The sequence below is a fragment of the Chelonia mydas genome, chromosome 5, assembly GCF_015237465.2.
Source record: "Chelonia mydas isolate rCheMyd1 chromosome 5, rCheMyd1.pri.v2, whole genome shotgun sequence".
In the NCBI taxonomy this organism is placed as follows: Eukaryota; Metazoa; Chordata; order Testudines; family Cheloniidae; genus Chelonia; species Chelonia mydas.
This window is the reverse complement of record NC_051245.2, coordinates 101554193-101571772: the sequence shown is the minus strand read 5'-3', so window position 1 is coordinate 101571772 and position 17580 is coordinate 101554193. Positions and strand designations below refer to the sequence as shown.

The window sequence follows — 17580 nt, the reverse complement described above, 5'->3', positions numbered from 1 at the left end:
CCACCGACTTCAGGAGGGGGCCAACCCATGCTGAGCTCATTGTAGAATTGGGACCAAAGTGATACACCTGCTGTATTCATTTCACTACGTGTTTTTAAATGGGATTTTTCCCAACAGTAGCTTATCCAGGTCTACACACACGCCCATATCCAACTCGGAAGTGCAATCACACAAGAAGTGAGAGACACACTGACAAGTCACACACGCAGTCTGATTGGTTTTTCACGTTTATGTTATGAAAACACTGGTTTTAAAATACAATAGCATGTTCGTGAATACAAAATCCAAACAACTCAACATGCGCCACAAGAACTGCATTTGCCCCTCGCTTCCCTCCATTTATCCGCCGAACTAGCAGATGCACGCAGCCCAGCTGCAGCGCGCACAAGGGCAGCAGCCACAGTGACAGCTGGGGCAAGCGGGCTGGTTTCCTGTGTGATCCCCCCACGTCCTGTTCAGCAAGTGCAGCACCGTACCGCGGGGCGGTTTGGGGGTGCAGAGAGTGAACATGGCAGAGAGAGCCGGGACCCACACGCACCCCCCCCCCCGGCCCGCCTCTCCGCGGGGCCAGGGCTGCTCACAGGAAGCCACCACCGGCCCCTCCCCACACGCACAAGCCGTGCCCTGGTCCCCACTCATCCCTGCTTCACCACAAACACAGCCCGGGCCACACGTACTCCCGGCCCCTCCCGCGAGCAGGTGGCAGCGGCATCCCCACCTAAGTGCTGCGTGCTCCGGCCTCCCCGCCCCAGGCAGCCCCACCGCTCCCTGCGCCACCGCGCTCCCGCAGCGGGCTCCAGCCCCTGCCTGCTCCCCTCAGGGGCCTCCCCTGCGGGCTCCCACAGCCGCACCCCCGGGCCCGGCCTCTGCCCCCAGCGGGGGTCTGTGCGCTCCGGCCCGGCCCCACGGACTGTACCTGGACAGGGAAGTTAACGGCCCGGCAGGGTCGGGGGAGCGGCCACACTCCCCCTCACTCGCTCCCTGCTTTGCTTTGCTTTCCGGGCTTCTTCCGTGCGCGGATGACAGCTGTTTTTTGCGCATGCGCAGACCCTGCTGTAGGCACGGCGAGAACGGAGGCTAACCGGGGGCGTCACGTGACACGGGAACCCCGCCCACTAGTATGGAGGGCAGTGTCAGGTGATCACGGACCCCTTAACCGTATTTCCGGGAAGAGCACTGCGCATGTGTAAGAACATGTTTCTGGCTGGGGGGGTGAGGACCGACATGAAGGAACCCTGGACAATAACTGAAACTGCCTGTGTGACAGCATAGAGAAGGTCACGTGAGCCTGATCTGCTGCTGGGCGATGAGCGGGAGAAGCAGCTAGCGGATCTCTGTTCGGCCAATAGAAGCCGCGCGCGCGGGCCCCTGGGGCCGCAGCGCCCCTAGTGGGGGTAGGCAGCCCGGCCAGGCGCCTTGCCCTGCTGCCGCCGGCAGCCCGCCGGCCTCTCCAGGAGGGGCAGGTGGGGCTGCGCCCGCCCCCAGGGCACCTCGGGACCTCGAACAGGAGCCCGGCCCTGCCTGTAGAGCTCATCACAGATGCTGGAGTTAGGGATGCGGGGGGGTCCTGTAGCACCCCCTGAGTTAAAGTGGTTTCCATTGGATAGAGGGTTTATAGAGTGGTCCAGTGGCTCTCAGCCTGCCCCCCCCCCCCCCCATAAAAACTGTGCCAGCAGCCCTGGTAGAGCTGGCTGGCGCTCGCCGTGGGCAGGGCCCACTTTACCAAGCCCCGAGGGCAGATGAAGGAGCTGTGCTAGCTGCACACATGGATTTCTGCACCAGCGAGGCGCCTGGGTCTTAAATAAAAAGCTCTTGTGCTTGTGGAGAAACCCTCGCAAGTGCGACCCATTCCGCGGTGTGGCCTCCCAGACAACCCCCCTGCCGCGCCTGCTGTCCACAGCTAGAGCTGAAATAGAAATAGGGCAATTATTTTTGTGAGAATCCTTGTTTTTTCTTGTCTGCGTCTTCGTGCGAAAGAGCCCACCCGTTTGGGATCCACGTACTTGTTCTCCAGACAGGGCTCCTGGCTGAAATTGGTGACTGACTTTATTTGAGTGTTGAAACCAAATGCAGAAGTCGTCTCTCTGTTGTGGCTTTCCACAATAGTATGGCTCTCCGTCATGCAGTCGTGCAGGTGTGCACACTCGCAGTCACGCTACTGGTTTATCTATTGCTGAAGCTACTGCTTGACAATTTGTGTGGTGTAGCAACAGATGGCAGTTTCCACTTTCCTGCTGTTAGAACAAATACATCGTTTTAATCTGATGCGGCTTAAACGTTTATCGCACATAACTGGAAAGGTTTTGTTAAGTCAAAGCTAAGTCAGGCAGTCAACCACTTTGATACAATAAGGTTACAACCATAGGCCTGTCCACTGTGAGGAGGATGCCTATGAAGTTTGGCCCATGGAACTGCCAAATCTAGGCAGGAAGCCACAAGATATGTTAGGACAACTCTATACAGTCCAAATGGTGGTATGAAGGAGGCAACATTTCTTTGCCTCTAAAATGAAAGTGCACCAAAGAAACTGATTTTTCTGCCACATATTTCTCTCACCCTGGTCAGTGCAGTTACAGTGAGAAATTCATCTCTGATGTATCTCTAGCAAGCAATTTGTTATGTTGTATGTGCCACTTTTTTTATTCAACTTATTAAGCCCTGCCATATAGTGTAGTTTTATTAATTTAGCTGTACTCTTCTTGATTTAGCTTCGAAAGCACTACTACAATATATAATTTTATTTTCAAGGCATTGCTGTAATTAGTCTTTTTTTCCTCCTCGATGTGTGATGTGCCCTATTATCTGAATTCATTGTCTGCATCAACTGGCATTTCTGTAGTATCTCCTTGTATTATCTAGTCACTATACATGGATTATGGAAAGCAGTGAGGACTTCTCTACATCTTTCTTGTGATATAGACTTCTGCCTTTTAGTGTGCTAGTGAGTCATTTTCTATTATACTTCTTTAGAGACTGCTGTGACAAAGAGGTGAGTCTTGCAGCATAATCTGACGATAAGGGTAGGACTCTTCCAAAACTTTCTGCATGCTGTTGAGAAGGCTCTCCAACCAATATCTGAATTTGTAAGTCAGTTCTGGTCATGTACCAGATTACTATAATTGATGAAGTGGGTCCTGGAAAAAGATTGAGTCCCTTAGCAAGTCAGGCCCATACTTACAAAGGATGAAGTACTGTGATGAACACATGATCTACTAGTGTGGCCTGGTCATTTGCCTGAGACAAATGTTTCCTTACTAACAAATGAGAAGCACTTTTGGTGCTACCTCTATCTGAGTCTTGGGACTAAACGTAAAGCTCGTCTATTTGACTTTGTTTTTCCTCAGTAAGGAAATGGAGACTGAAGCATTGTTAGAGATGGATAGCAAAAGACAAGCCTCCTGTTGGAAGTGGTCTTTAAGATATATCCCTCACTGCAAAAGATGTCTCTTATTTTAGATACAAAATTATCTCTGCCCATGTAAAGATTGGGTTCTCACTTCTATTGTAAAACATTATTACTGGGAATACTATCTCATAAGATTGAAGTTATGGAAAGTATTATTTACGATCAATAAGGGATAGTGGTACAGTACTGGTATAAATTAAGGCCTCAATCCTGCAAACAGGGATCCACTTGTATAAAACAGTTTAGCTGAACACTAGCTCCTCCAGCTGTTCCCACAATGGACTTTCCTTCCTGATGTGTTCTAATTTCACCAACAGTGAAGGAGGGGGCAGGAGCTTTCTCCTCCCCTCAACCCCCCAAGGCTGGGAGGAAAGGGAGCAGAGAGAGACAAGAGGAACAATGTCTCCCTTAATTTAACCCCTGCCCACCATTTCTAGCTTGTTAGAGTGATGCCAAGGCAAAAGAGATCACTAGCTCTGGAACTCTAGATTGCTGGACTGATATCAAGTGACAGCTCTCTCTGAGGTTAACAGGCTGAACAACTATAGCTTGCTGGACTGAAGGCAAGGCTATAGACCTTTGAAAGTTACTGACTCAGTGCAGGGAACTGGACTAGATGACCTGTTGAGATGCCCTCTAGTCATGCTTTTCCATGAGTCTATGACTCAGTGTTCTGGGTTTATGTCAAGGCATAGGCCTTTGGGAGGTCATTGAATAAGCACTTCTTGCATACTAGGGTGATGTGAAGGGACATGGCTCTGTGATGTCACTGGCTGAGCACTTTTAGCTTGATTGGCTGATTATTAAGAGAAAGGGCACTGAGTTCACTGACTCAGGACTTCTTTCCTGCTGAGATGATTAATGATGTCCAAGTACAGACTTCTATGAAGTCACTGGCTCAGCACTTCTAGCTCGCTGACCTGACATCAGGGCACAGGCCTTCTTGAGGATACTGGATTAGCGAATCTTGATTTCAGGGCACAAGTCTCTTTGAGTCATTGGATCAGTACTTTTAGCTTGTGGGCTGATACTATGGCAGAGGGCTTTCTGAACTCACTGGCTCAGCACCTCTAGCTTGCTGGGTTGCTCTCAGCATGTGTATCTGCGAGTTCACTGGCTTAGGCATTCTAATGTGTTGGTCTGATGTCAAGGCCTCTGGGGTTATTGGATCATCATCTCTCACTTATGGGGTTTATGGAAAGGCCAAGATTTCTGAGGAATCTCGGGCTCTATACCTCTACCTTGCTGGTGTAATGTAAAGGCCTTAGTGAGATTACTGGCTCATCAAACCTGATTTGCTGGACAGATGTGAAAGCACAGGTCTCTGTTTTCAGCTCAGTAGTACTGCATGTGCCACCCAGAACAGATAAATGCTCCAGCATAACAGGATATAAAATTAGCCTTTCTGTGACAATGTTCCCACCTTCCCTCTTTCAGGCCCTGTAATAATCCCTGTGCCCTTTCTCTAGAGGTTAGGAATATCTGCTACCATAACAGGATATAAAATTAGCCTTTCTATGACAATGTTCCCACCTTCCCTCTTTCAGGCCCTGTAATAATCCCTGTGCCCTTTCTCTAGAGGTTAGGAATATCTGCTACAATAACTCATATCTTTCTTTTGCCTGGAATAAGTTTTTCTGCCAGTTTGAAGCACTCCCCAGGAGTCTAAATCAGACCCCCAACATGGTAGCACCTTGCAGTCTCACACTTGGGATTAGTTCTAATATGGCCCAGAATTCATTTTTGTTCTTGATTATAGGTGATTTCTGTATCTTGTGGCAATAGCACGGGGCTGTCAAATATGTAGTCTGCCTATTAACTGGTGGGTGCAGCTATATCGAATGTCTTGAGAAACACTACCAAACCAATTTGCTTAATCTGTCATCATCATAAGCTTGACCTTGTGAAGCTTCCCAATGTAAATACTTGGGTGCCTAATTTATACTAAGCAGATTCACTAATATAATGGTTTACATGAAGAGAGGCGTCTTTTTAACATACGGTGAACTCCACTCTGTTGAATTTCCTTGTCATATTATGTGAAAACACCAGATGGCAGTGCTGAGGTAGCAAACAATGCAGCAGATCTAAGAAAAAAACAGCCATTAGCATTCAGACAGGCTTTTTTTCCCTAGCTATACATCTTAAATTTCACTTCACTGAATATGACATCATTCTTAACAGTATCTTTTTTGATCACTTCTATCAAATCATCTACCCTGTTGCGGTTTGTACCCTTTAAATAGTGTTCTGATAGTCATTTATCATATAACCCCTTAATCATGAAGAAGAGACAAGAGGTGGGCTCGAAATGGTAACCAGGAGGGTTTTACTTAAAAAGCCAGACCTGTCTGGGTACTGTTCTGGTTCAGCTGTTTTTATCAGACTTACTGGGTACAGATAACATTAACCCAAACAGACATTTTCACATGCAACTCTGCCAATTTGTGCATGCAAACAGCTACACACACAAATATAGGCATGTAGTTATGCTCAGACGTCAAGTTTTTCTTTCTTTTTCTTTTTTACTCCTGCCCCCTCTGTTTCGCCCTCCCCTCCACCCCGCAGTGTGCATGCTTCTTGGTCATGCATGACATAGCAACAGTACATGCAAAACAGTTGGGGTTTCAGAGTAACAGCCATGTTAGTCTGTATTCGCAAAAAGAAAAGGAGTACTTGTAGCACCTTAGAGACTAACCAATTTATTTGAGCATAAGCTTTCGTGAGCTACAGCTCACTTCATCGGATGCATACTGTGGAAAATACAGAAGATGTTTTTATACACACATACCATGAAAAAATGGGTGTTTATCACTACAAAAGGTTTTCTCTCCCCCCACCCTACTCTCCTGCTGGTAATAGCTTATCTAAAGTGATCACTCTCCTTACAATGTGTATGATAATCAAGGTGGGTCATTTCCAGCACAAATCCAGGGTTTAACAAGAACGTCTGGGGGGGGGGGGGGGGGGTGTAGGAAAAAACAAGGGGAAATAGGTTACCTTGCATAATGACTTAGCCACTCCCAGTCTCTATTCAAGCCTAAGTTAATTGTATCCAATTTGCAAATGAATTCCAATTCGGCAGTCTCTCGCTGGAGTCTGGTTCTGAAGTTTTTGTTGTAATATCGCACCTTTCATATCTGTAATTGTGTGACCAGAGAGATTGAAGTGTTCTCTGACTGGTTTATGAATGTTATAATTCTTGACATCTGATTTGTGTCCATTTCTTCTTTTACGTAGAGACTGTCTGGTTTGGCCAGTGAACATGGCAGAGGGGCATTGCTGGCACATGATGGCATATATCACATTGGTAGATGTGCAGGTGAACGAGCCTCTGATAATGTGGCTGGCCCTATGATGGTGTCCCCTGAATAGATATGTGGGCACAGTTGGCAACGGGCTTTGTTGCAAGGATATGTTCCTGGGTTAGTGGTTCTGTTGTGTGGTGTGTGGTTGCTGGTGAGTATTCGCTTCAGGTTGGGGGCTGTCTGTAGGCAAGGACTGGCCTGTCTCCCAAGATTTGTGAGAGTGTTGGGTCATCCTTCAGGATAGGTTGTAGGAAGTCATTATGCAAGGTAACCTATTTCCCCTTGTTTTTTCCTACACCCCCCTCCCCTTCCTCAGACGTTCTTGTTAAACCCTGGATTTGTGCTGGAAATGGCCCACCTTGATTATCATACACATTGTAAGGAGAGTGATTCTTAGATAAGCTATTACCAGCAGGAGAGTGGGGTGGGGGGAGAGAAAACCTTTTGTAGTGATAAACACCCATTTTTTCATGGTATGTGTGTATAAAAACATCTTCTGTATTTTCCACAGTATGCATCCGATGAAGTGAGTTGGGATTTGTGTATGTAATCAAGCTAACAAATTCTTTGTATTACTGAAGATTAAAAAAACATTTATGTAAATTTAACATGAATAAGCAATAGCTGAGATGTATCCACCTCTGTCTTCTAGAATGCTCGGAGTGGTGCTTCTTTCACATGTCTCTCTGCTGCCGCATCGGCAAAGGAAGAGGTCAGTAACTGGAAATCATCACTAAATATGTTCTCCTTCACCCCAGAAACAGCAGCACTTAATGAGAATATCACTGACCAGCTGGGACTATACTGTGCCATGCAGAATTAATTGCTTTCAGTGAGCAGCTCTAACTAATAAATCAATGGCACAATATGATTTCTCATTAATAGTAATTTCTGTAGTACAACTACTACATTAGTTCTTTTCAAGGAACCCTGTGGGCGGGAAGCTGTCACAAGACATTGTCTCTTTGAGGTATGTCAACCTCCACATCTAAAACTAATGTATCTATTTGGAAAGTCCCAGTACAAAAATAGCAACCTAGAGAATGAAGTGTATGGATCAAAGCCATTGTTTAGCCAACAGAAGTATATGGCACCATTGGTATGTGCTTATGCCCTCTGCGCTCTGTAGGCCAAATTCAACTGTGCATTGAAGTAATGAATGGTGCCAGCTCATACCAGTTATAACTTTGATCCTGTATTTTCAATAAAAATTAAATATTGCCAGGGATACACTTGTTCTTTGTATGTATTTTTCCTATTAAAAAATGTATTCTAATATTATTAAAATACATTGATCTAAACTAAAAGCCAGAAGCATTTTACATCTCAATGGACACAAAATAGATTGAAACTGAATGGATTATATAAATTAAAACTGTGTGTGATTGGCACAGACATGGCCAATAGACTGGTAATGACCTGATTAATTTACAAAAGAAAAATAAGGAGGTAAAATGTATTTATTCTCCTTTTCACTCTGTTTTAACATATACATTCTGCATAGTGGGGTGAAAAAAATCACCCACCAAGAACCTTTTTGTTGTCTTACTAACCAGAGTTCTTTATATAACTGTTTGATCTAAATGGGGTTTATTAAGACTTGATCCCAAACCAAAAACTTTCTTCTGAACACCCCAAAGTTTGAGGGCATTAAAATTATCCAAATCAAGATCTGACTCACTTTTGCAAAAAGCCTTTGTTTGTTAATAGGTCAAACTCTGCATTCAAAGACCCTTTATTTAATGCTAGAGCTGTAAATTGCAGCTTGAGTCCATCTCTAGTATTTATTAAAATCAGTAAAATGTATTCCATTCCTGTAGGTTTTTTCACTCACTTATGTGTAGCTGCTTAGGTAAGTTATTTACTAAACTACAGTAATATCATTCACAAGAGCACTGCCATTAAGAGGCTGTTGTTGCTGATGGGTTGGCAACAATAGGACCTGATTATTCTGTGGGTTCTACCCATGTGACTCCTAGTGACTTCACTGGCAGTTGTACCTGCACAACTGACAAGATAATCAGGACCATGATGAGTGTGGATGTGTGAATGCTCAAGTGGAGGGAAGGGGTTGAAATTATTCTTTTGTTTCTTCCTATAGGAGTAGGGAAGAGGGAGAAGTTTGTAATTGCAGCCTGAGAAAGTGCAACAGTACATTCAGCTACCTTAAGCATTTCTGTACAGACACCAAATCCCTTTCCATGACATGCTACAAGCTCCTTGTTTTTTGTTTTATACAATATATGTTAAAATATAAGAAAACAGGAGTGGAGTCAAGAACATCTTTACTGTAGTCCTAGCAGGTTGCTTATGGCAACAAAATGTTAGAGGTCCTAAAAGCTAGAGTCACAAGAGTACTTAGTGTTGTAATGCCTAATTTGTAGGCACCCTGTGATTAGAGTAATTCTGTACCCTGAGTTAGATGCCCAGATTCCCCATTAATTGTATAGGGAGAGATAGGGCACTAGGAAATGGATTCTCCAAAGCCAGTAAACTGAGCACAGAGCCACCTAAGCTACCCAGAAGTGAAATGCAGAAGAAAGGGGTGGGGCTTAGGCCAGATCCTCAAAGGTAATTAAGCACCTAACTCCCATTGATCTGGGCCTTAGGCGCTTGACAGGCTGGAGGCAGGCATCTCTCTCTGTGTGGGATTCTCAAGTGTGAACCTTCTCCTGGAGTTAGGTGTCTAGGCTGATGGGAGAGGAGAGGAGGGAGAGAGAGAGAGAGAGAGAGACTGACCTCACCCCATTATAGCCAATAGCCTACTGGTTAGTGCATGAGGGCTGCAGGAGAACCAGAATCCCTGCTCTGCCTAAATTGGACTTGCACCTAAGTCTCTGCTCTGAATCAGACAAAGCAATTATTTGAATCTGGGTCATCCACAACCCAGGTGAGTGCACTAATGATTGAGTTATTGAGGTATTCTGGGTTGGACATACACACACTCTACCCATGCACCCCTGAAAAATTCCCAACCTACTCACTCCTGGTTGTCTTTTGTGCAGGTTAGGCATGCTCTGCATACACCGAATGGCTCAGGCCCCACTGGAGAGAAACGCAGGGGAATGCCAAAGAATCCCACCAGGGCTTTAGCTTCACTAAGGGCTTCAAGCAGCTCATTAGCATCTGGACTTAAATGGCAGAAATTTAGGTGCTGGGGATTTAGGTGCTTACAGGGTTAGATGGCAACTGAGCGGGGGTTTTGAGAATGGCAGTGGTGCCTAAACAGAATGCCACTAACCATCACCTACAGCCCCCAACTAAAATCTCTCCAGCGCATCATCAAGGATCTACAACCTATCCTGAAGGTCAGTCCCTCACTCTCACAGACCTTGGGAGACAGGCCAGTCCTTGCTTACAGACCGCCCCCCAACCTGAAGCAAATACTCACCAGCAACTACACACCACTCAACTAAACACTAACCCAGGAACCAATCCCTGTAATAAACGCCTGTGATATTACACTCTATATGATTATATGTAAATATGGTCATGAGTGTGAATATAATGTAACTGTAATATGCTTCATGCAAAAGGTCTCTTGTAAGGTATCATTACAAAGCTTATAATCTATTGAGCATGGGCATCCAATCTGTATAAATGTATCGTTCTTATATCTGAAACGAGAAATATGAAATATAACTCTAAGGTCCTATTGTAATTATGCAAAGTGTGGGCCATTAATGGTGGCTTGAAATCTTGATGGCTCCCATTAACCAGGACAATTGGTTGTAAATGGCTTTGTTTACTTGTAAGCCTTCCTGTATACTGTGTGCTGGCAAGTGGGTAATTAAGTCTTACAGTGACGTGACTGTATCACCGAAACTGAAATCCATCTTTAACCTGGTACTTTTCCATTAAGAAGGAGGGGTGAGAACCCAGAGAGGGACAAAGAATTCCCTCCTTGTGCAACTGGTATGTAAGGGGGTGGAACAGAACAAAGGGGGCTGCAGTCATGAGAAATCCCCTAGTTACCACTGAGCTGGAACAAGAACTGTACTGGGGAAAGGATTGGGCCCAGGCTAGAAAGGAGTCTAGTCTGTGAAAGAAGCTTATTGGAACATCTCTCAGGGTGAGGTTTCATCTGTAATCAGTTTCTTACTGTATTAGACTTAGACTCGTGTGTTTTTGTTTTATTTTGCTTGGTAATTTACTTTGTTCTGGCTGTTATTACTTGGAACCACTTAAATCCTACTTTTTATATTTAATAAAAATCACTTTTTGCTCACTGATTAAGTCAGAGCAAGTAATTGATTCCTGGGGGAGCAAACAGCTGTGCATATCTCTCTATCAGTGTTAAAGAGGGCGGACAATTTATGAGTTTACCCTGTCTCAGCTTTATACAGAGTAAAACAGATATATTTGCGGTTTGGATCCCATTGGGAACTGAGTGTCTGGGTGCTAGAGACAGGAGCACTTCTCAAGCTGTTTTCAGTTAAGCCTGCAGCTTTTGGGGGACGTGGTTCAGACCTGGGTCTGTGTTTGCAGCAAGCTAGCATGTCTGGCTCAACAAGACAGGATACTGAAGTCCCAGGATACTGAAGGGAAAACGGGCTCAGAGGTAGTCTCAGCACATCAGGTGGCAGTCCCAAGGGGTTTCTGTGACCCAACCCGTCACAACCCCATTGCCAACTCTGTCCGCATATCTATTCAACGGACACCATCATAGGACCTAACGACATCAGCCACACCATCGGACTCCTTCACCTGCACATCTACCAATGTGATATATGCCATCATGTGCCAGCAATGCCCCTTTGCCATATACAGTGGCCAAAATGGACAGTTTACGCAAAAGAATAAATGGACACTATTCAGACATCAAGAAATGTAACATTCAAAAACCAGTAGGAGAGCACTTCAATCTCCCTGAACACTCAATAACAGACTTAAAAGTGGCTATTCTTCAACAAAAAAAAACCTTCAAAAACTGACTTCCGCGAGAAACTGCAGAACTGGAATTAATTTGCAAACTTGACACCATCAAATTAGGCCTGCTTAACGACTGGGAGTGGCTGGGTCACTACAAAAAATAATTTTCCCTCTGTTTATACTCACACCTTCTTGTTAACTGTTGCGAATGGGCCACATCCACATGATTGAATTGGCCTTGTTAGCACTGATCCCTCACTTGGAAAGGCAACTCCCATCTTTTCATGTGCTGTATATTTATACCTGCTTACTGTATTTTTCACTCCATGGATCTGATGAAGTGGGTTCTAGCCCATGAAAGCTTATGCCCAAATAAATTTGTTAGTTTCTAAGATGCCACAAGGACTCCTCATTGTTTTCCAACTTAGCAACTTAGTTGCTTTATTGTGAAAGTGATTGTGGTCTGTGAGGAGACTGGATAGATATTTGCCTCTCTGGTCAGGGCAGCAGGAGCCACAGAGCTGTCTCTGAGTCCATTACATAGATCTCAGGATAGTAAGTCCAGCCTTCTGACTCCTTATTTTGACCCCTCTCTTCACCATGGGCAATATGTTCTTTTGTTATGTATTGAATCTGTGGGGTTTGTCAGTGCACACTAGGTGGCAGTCTTTATCTTACATTTCTCATGTCAACTAACTGCTAATGAGCATTTTCCGGCATACTAAAAATGACTAATCTGCTCAGGCTGTAAAACAGCAGGGAACCAAGGGAGACCATCTCTGCCAGTAATCTTACTGCCTCTACAAAGGTTTAATTTAGAGCTGCAGTTAACTGTTCACTAAATAGCCAAACTGGCAAATAAGCTGCAAATGAATGGAGGGGCCTCCTTGTAGTCATTATCTGCCCTGTTTTGTGACACCTCCAGTATGTTCTTTATCCCATTGCTGGTAAAAGATTCTGAACACACTTTTGCCTACCACTTTTAGATGTCATCAGGCTCCATTACTGTAGACTCACTTAAACTAAGTCCTTACAGTATCTTCTCCCATAAACACACAGCACCTTCATTTTCCTGTGGCTGGTTAGGGATAATACAAACGGCATCTTACTATGGCTGGTTCGGGATAGTACACAGGGCCTGTAAAATAAATGCCTTTAAAAGTTGGCCTTTCTAGAATTTTAAAATTAAAAATAGTTCCTGTAGAAGGAGGAATAGCACCTAGGAGCTTTGCATTATGTTGTAAAAACATAATTCTATATATTTTCCAAATGACTATTATTTGAGCAATGGGGGCGAGGGGGGACAAAAATAGCCCAAGACAGATGGGACTATCAGCAAACAGCACTCATTTTGTGATGCATGTATTTATTGTATAACTGCAAATCCCTTCTTCCTAATCATGAGGTCTCAGTTTGATATGCAGAGCTCTAATTTGTATATGCATTTCTGTGAATTGTGCAACTTTCCACTGATGAGCCTAATTCAGACAAAATTATCTATCCTTGGCTTCTCAAGTTGAGTAAGTCCCAGAATATGATGGATCCTGGCTCTGCCACAGATGGACATATTCGAAAGGAAGGTCAGCCTGTACAGAAGTCCAATACCTCCATGCCAATAAGCTGTGAAGTAATAATTGACCAGGAAAAAAAGAATACATGAAAAAGATTATGCACATGAACTTTCCATTTCCTGTATTGTTCATTCCTGATTCTTTTTTAAGCCCCCATGTGCAGCTACACAGGAAACAGGAGGTACTCCAGTTACAGGCTGAAATAACTTCCCTGAATGGTGCAAGTGAAGAAAACAAAGAAAGAAAATTCCCCCCTTTAAACAGCCCTTCATATTTTCTCAAAAAACTATTCATTACAGTAAGGGGAGACAGTAATAATACTTAATTCATAAGGGTATAATGGGGATTAATTAATGTTAGCAAGGTTCTTTGTGGATGAAAAGTTTAAGTATTATCATCATTAGTACATTTGACCTTATTCAGAACATACAAGGGAAAGTAATGTTTGTCTGATGGAGGAGCATAAAATCAGTAATGGAATAAATATTAGTTGCAATCTTATAAATTTGAATTACAAGAAATGGGGAGGGGAGATGTAGCCATTATGATAGTGTGCTGTGTAAATATTATACTCAAAAGGTGTCTAGCCCCACCTTTAAGATTTTATTTAATTTCAGTTGTGAGGTCAATAAGAGAAGGTGACTATTTTCAGTATCTACTTTTGTGTCTACTTCCATATTTCCACCCTCTATTGCTGATCTTGGTAACTAACTGTAAACCTTTGGGTGCCAAGTGTAGTGCTGACATGCAGGCAAGTTTCCTTAGGGCCAAAACTTTTTTCCCCCCTATTCTAGTGACAGGACACTCCAGCCCATATCCTCTGGATGCTGATGTGAGTGATACATACTATATAACCTTAGGCCTAAATTGTGCTGATAGTAGCCACTTTGTCTGCCGGCCCATGAAAATGCCATTGGCTTCTTGAGCCCTATAGATGTGGAAGCTAATATCTACCTAACGGCTAATATCCAAACTTTCCTTTTCTGGTGATGCAGAATGCTCAGTCAGGCATTTCATTTTGCCTCCTTACCCCTTGATTCTGCTGTGCCTTGTTTCTAGATCTGATTGAACACTTGGAAGAGACATTGGGAAACTCCCTGATGCCCTGCATAAATGTTAGAAAAGAATTTTTGACAGGCAACAATCCAAGGATCTTACCTGAATGGCAACACCAATCCAAAGGTCAGCTAGGGAATAGCAAGAAAGGGCCATGAATACGTCACAAATGAAGATCCCTCACCTCTCTCTCTCTCTCTCACACACACACACTCTCTCTCTCTCTCTCTCTCACTTACTTCCCTCCCCCTCCAAATGCACTGAAGTTTCACAGAGTACCATACTTTGGAAATCTGGGGAAAGAAAGCCTCTCAGGGCTCTACTCCCAGGTAATGTTTATTGAAAACAGAAGATAGTAACTCACTTACAGATACACAGAAATATTACTATAGTGTAGAGTTGGAATAATTTCTGTGGTCTTCATGGTTGCGGAAGGAGAGTTGGAAGAGACCGAGACTCAAGCATTGTGTGGTGAGGGGAAATGTGGATCTTACTCACATGACATCTCCTCTAGCTCCAGATTTGCAGAAGTCACAGAAACCTGAGGTTATTCTTTCTGTTGAAGCAGACCTATCTAGTGAATGTCTGCCTTCTGTGGGGACAGAAGCCACAAATATGGCTTGCACAGTTTGAGTAGCCTGTAATATTTTGGCCAGACCCTAGGGTAGTGGAGAATTAATTATGGTGGCACCAGGATCACAATCTTGGAGAGCTCCTATTAAAAGGAACAAACCTGCTCAGTGGGCTGGTTTTTCTAAATTCTCAATGCTAGCTCAGTACCTGTGTCCATAGCTTTTGATTTTGAAAGAAGAGAATTCATTATTTGATCTGATAGTGCAGTGTTGCTGGTAGTGTCATAACATCTTGTTCTAGCTGAGTTAGAGCTTTTTCTTTTATGTCCCTTTTATCACTCTTCAGTGATCTTTCCCTGAGCTGTGAAGTACAGTCAGTAAAATGCTCTGGGTCATGCAGTATCAGCTGTCAGTACTACCGTGAGCTGCTGGTGCCTGCTGATTCCCAATTTTTTCTGTGGTAAATTCTATGCACTCAATCTCTTTTGGTTTAAGATAGTTTTGGCAGAAGTAAACAAAGCAGATCTTAATAGCTGGAGACCAAAGTCATCAGGACAAGTTATTCTGGTTATATCCATGCTACCCCACTGACTTTATCAGGGTTGGAGAGGTGCAGATGAACCACAGTTTGAGAGGGTAAAGTTATTGAAATCAGAATATTAAACAAAGGAAAAGACATGTAAGGGAATTGTATTGTATACACTAGAGGACAGTATATTTGAGCAGACAGACAGTATATTTGTGCAGACAGCTATTTAAACTCTGGCTGTGATACCCTTAGGTATATGGGGCAAAGGGGAAGAGAGACAAACAGGCTGAATAACAGAGAGAGAGAGAGAGAGCGCACACATGCACATGAGAACCTTAGTGAGAAGAACACAAATGTAGAAAACACTATATGGCATTACTATAACTGTTCTAAAGTTCCCCATCAGACCAAATATTTAGCATTTCAGCCCCATTAGAAAAATGTTCAGAAAAGTATGAGCTTGTGAAAATAGGATGAGACTGGGACTCTATCTCTAGGCTTAACAGCAGTATTGGTGGAGTGATCTAATATAAAATAACACCATGTAGATAGCTTGGCTTCACACATACTGGTCCCACTTCTGGGCTGCACCCAAACTTTAGTTCCCAGCAAAGCAGCATTGTGATGAAGAGAGTAACAGCTCTGCCAGCTATTTCCTGTTACAGTGCCCCCTACATATGGTGCTGTAGACAGAGTTTATGCCTAAAATTGACCCTGTGGATGGGGCGGTGTCCTGCTGCTCCCTGTTGAGTCTCCTGTTGAGAGCAACTTGCTTTTTCCTCTTCTAGTACAAGATGTTCTTTTCCTGTGGACTACTCCCTTGCCTCAAGCCAAAGAGGACCTAGCAGTCACCTTTACACTGGGGCAGCTGATCTCATCACTTTGAGGCATCTTGAGGCTTTCTACCTAATTTATACCCCAGAACACAGGCTGGTATTATAAAACCATGATATGCAAGATCCTTCCTTGCCTCCCATTCCTGGAAGAATAGAAAGAATCTTGCACACCCCAAAATTTTACATCCCCTGGTGCGTCAATTGTGAGGAAGCCTCAGCCATTTCAATTTTTAAGCAGCAAGATAAATGAGCCTACCAAAAGGTGTACTGCCGGTCGTAGATTAAAGCTATGGGTGGCCGGGTTCTAACAATATTTTGGGGCACTCTTGTGCGGAGTGTTGGACTTAGTCTTCCTGCCCAGGCAGATTGATTCTTTCAGTCCTCCCTGACTTCCAGCTCTGCCCCTCCTCTGTTCTTGCTGGAATTGCTGGAAACACTCAGCTGTGAACAGCACCATGTCCTGCTGGGCTGCCTTTGACTCACTGTTATTTTTACACTCCCTCTTAATGCAGGAGCTTTAATTCCTCCTAAGTCCCTCTGCCCAAAGAGTAGAGCACATAAATATCTTGGTAATCAAACTCAAAGTAGTATATAGCAATTTGATGAGGCTTTGGTAACATTCAGTGATGCTTTATAAAGTTTACTCAAACCATTGATTTATTCCAGGACTGAGCCCCAACATTTCCAGGAGCAGCTCAGGTATGTTTCATGAGAGCTCTGACAGTTACGGCAGCTGAATCCCACTGCTAGCTTGTGTGGAGTCTGTGGTTCAATCACTGGCCTGTGAGTCACAGTCAAACTGCAGTAACTGCAGGATTTCAACAATTTCCACCCCACCATCAACCTCAGCCTGGACCAGTCCACACAAGAGGTTTACTTCCTAGACACTACAGTGCTAATAAGCGATGGTCACATAAACACCACCCTATACCGGAAACCTATGGACCGCTATATTTACCTACATGCTTCCAGCTTTCATCCAGACCACGCCACACAATCCATTGTCTACAGCCAAGCTCTAAGATACAACCGCATTTGCTCCGATCTCTCAGACAGAGACAAACACCTATAGTATCTCTATCAAGCGTTCTTAAAACTACACTACCCACCTGGTGAGGTGAAGAGACAGATTGACAGAGCCAGAAGGGTACCCAGAAGTCACCTACAACAAGACAGGCCCAACAAAGAAAGTAACAGAATTCCACTAGCCGTCACCTACAGCCCCCAACTAACACCTCTCCAGCATATCATCAAGGATCTACAACCTATCCTGAAGGACGATCCCTCGCTCTCACAGACCTTGGGAGACAGGCCAGTCCTCGCTTACAGACAGCCCCCCGACCTGAAGCAAATACTCACCAGCAACTACACCCCACTCAATAGAAACACTAACCCAGGAACCAAATCCTGCAACAAACCCTGGTGCCAAT

The 17580-nt window shown here is 44.2% G+C and overlaps 1 protein-coding gene and 1 long non-coding RNA gene across 28 annotated transcripts in view; one reads left to right on the top strand and one right to left on the bottom strand.

Moving 5' to 3' along the window:
• Positions 1–1117, bottom strand: part of KDM4C (lysine demethylase 4C) — a 446017-nt gene extending 444900 nt beyond the window's left edge. For 23 of the 26 annotated variants that reach the window (XR_006291311.1, XR_006291312.1, XM_037901922.2 and 20 more), the window contains exon 1: positions 917–1089. The gene's annotated coding sequence lies outside the window, so the exon portion shown is untranslated. Of the gene's footprint in view, positions 1–916 lie in introns of all 26 variants that reach the window. The other 3 variants (XM_043547717.1, XM_037901932.2, XM_043547716.1) reach the window with 3 other exon arrangements.
• A 52-nt stretch (positions 1118–1169) lies between these two features.
• On the top strand, positions 1170–16810 carry LOC114020137. 2 transcript variants are annotated; one of them, XR_005225773.2, is made up of 3 exons: positions 1170–1463; positions 7367–7426; positions 8816–16810. It is a non-coding gene; the product is annotated as an uncharacterized LOC114020137 (long non-coding RNA). The 2 variants fall into 2 exon arrangements; XR_005225772.2 differs by having other exon boundaries at positions 1193–2134.
• Positions 16811–17580: the final 770 nt, after the last annotated feature.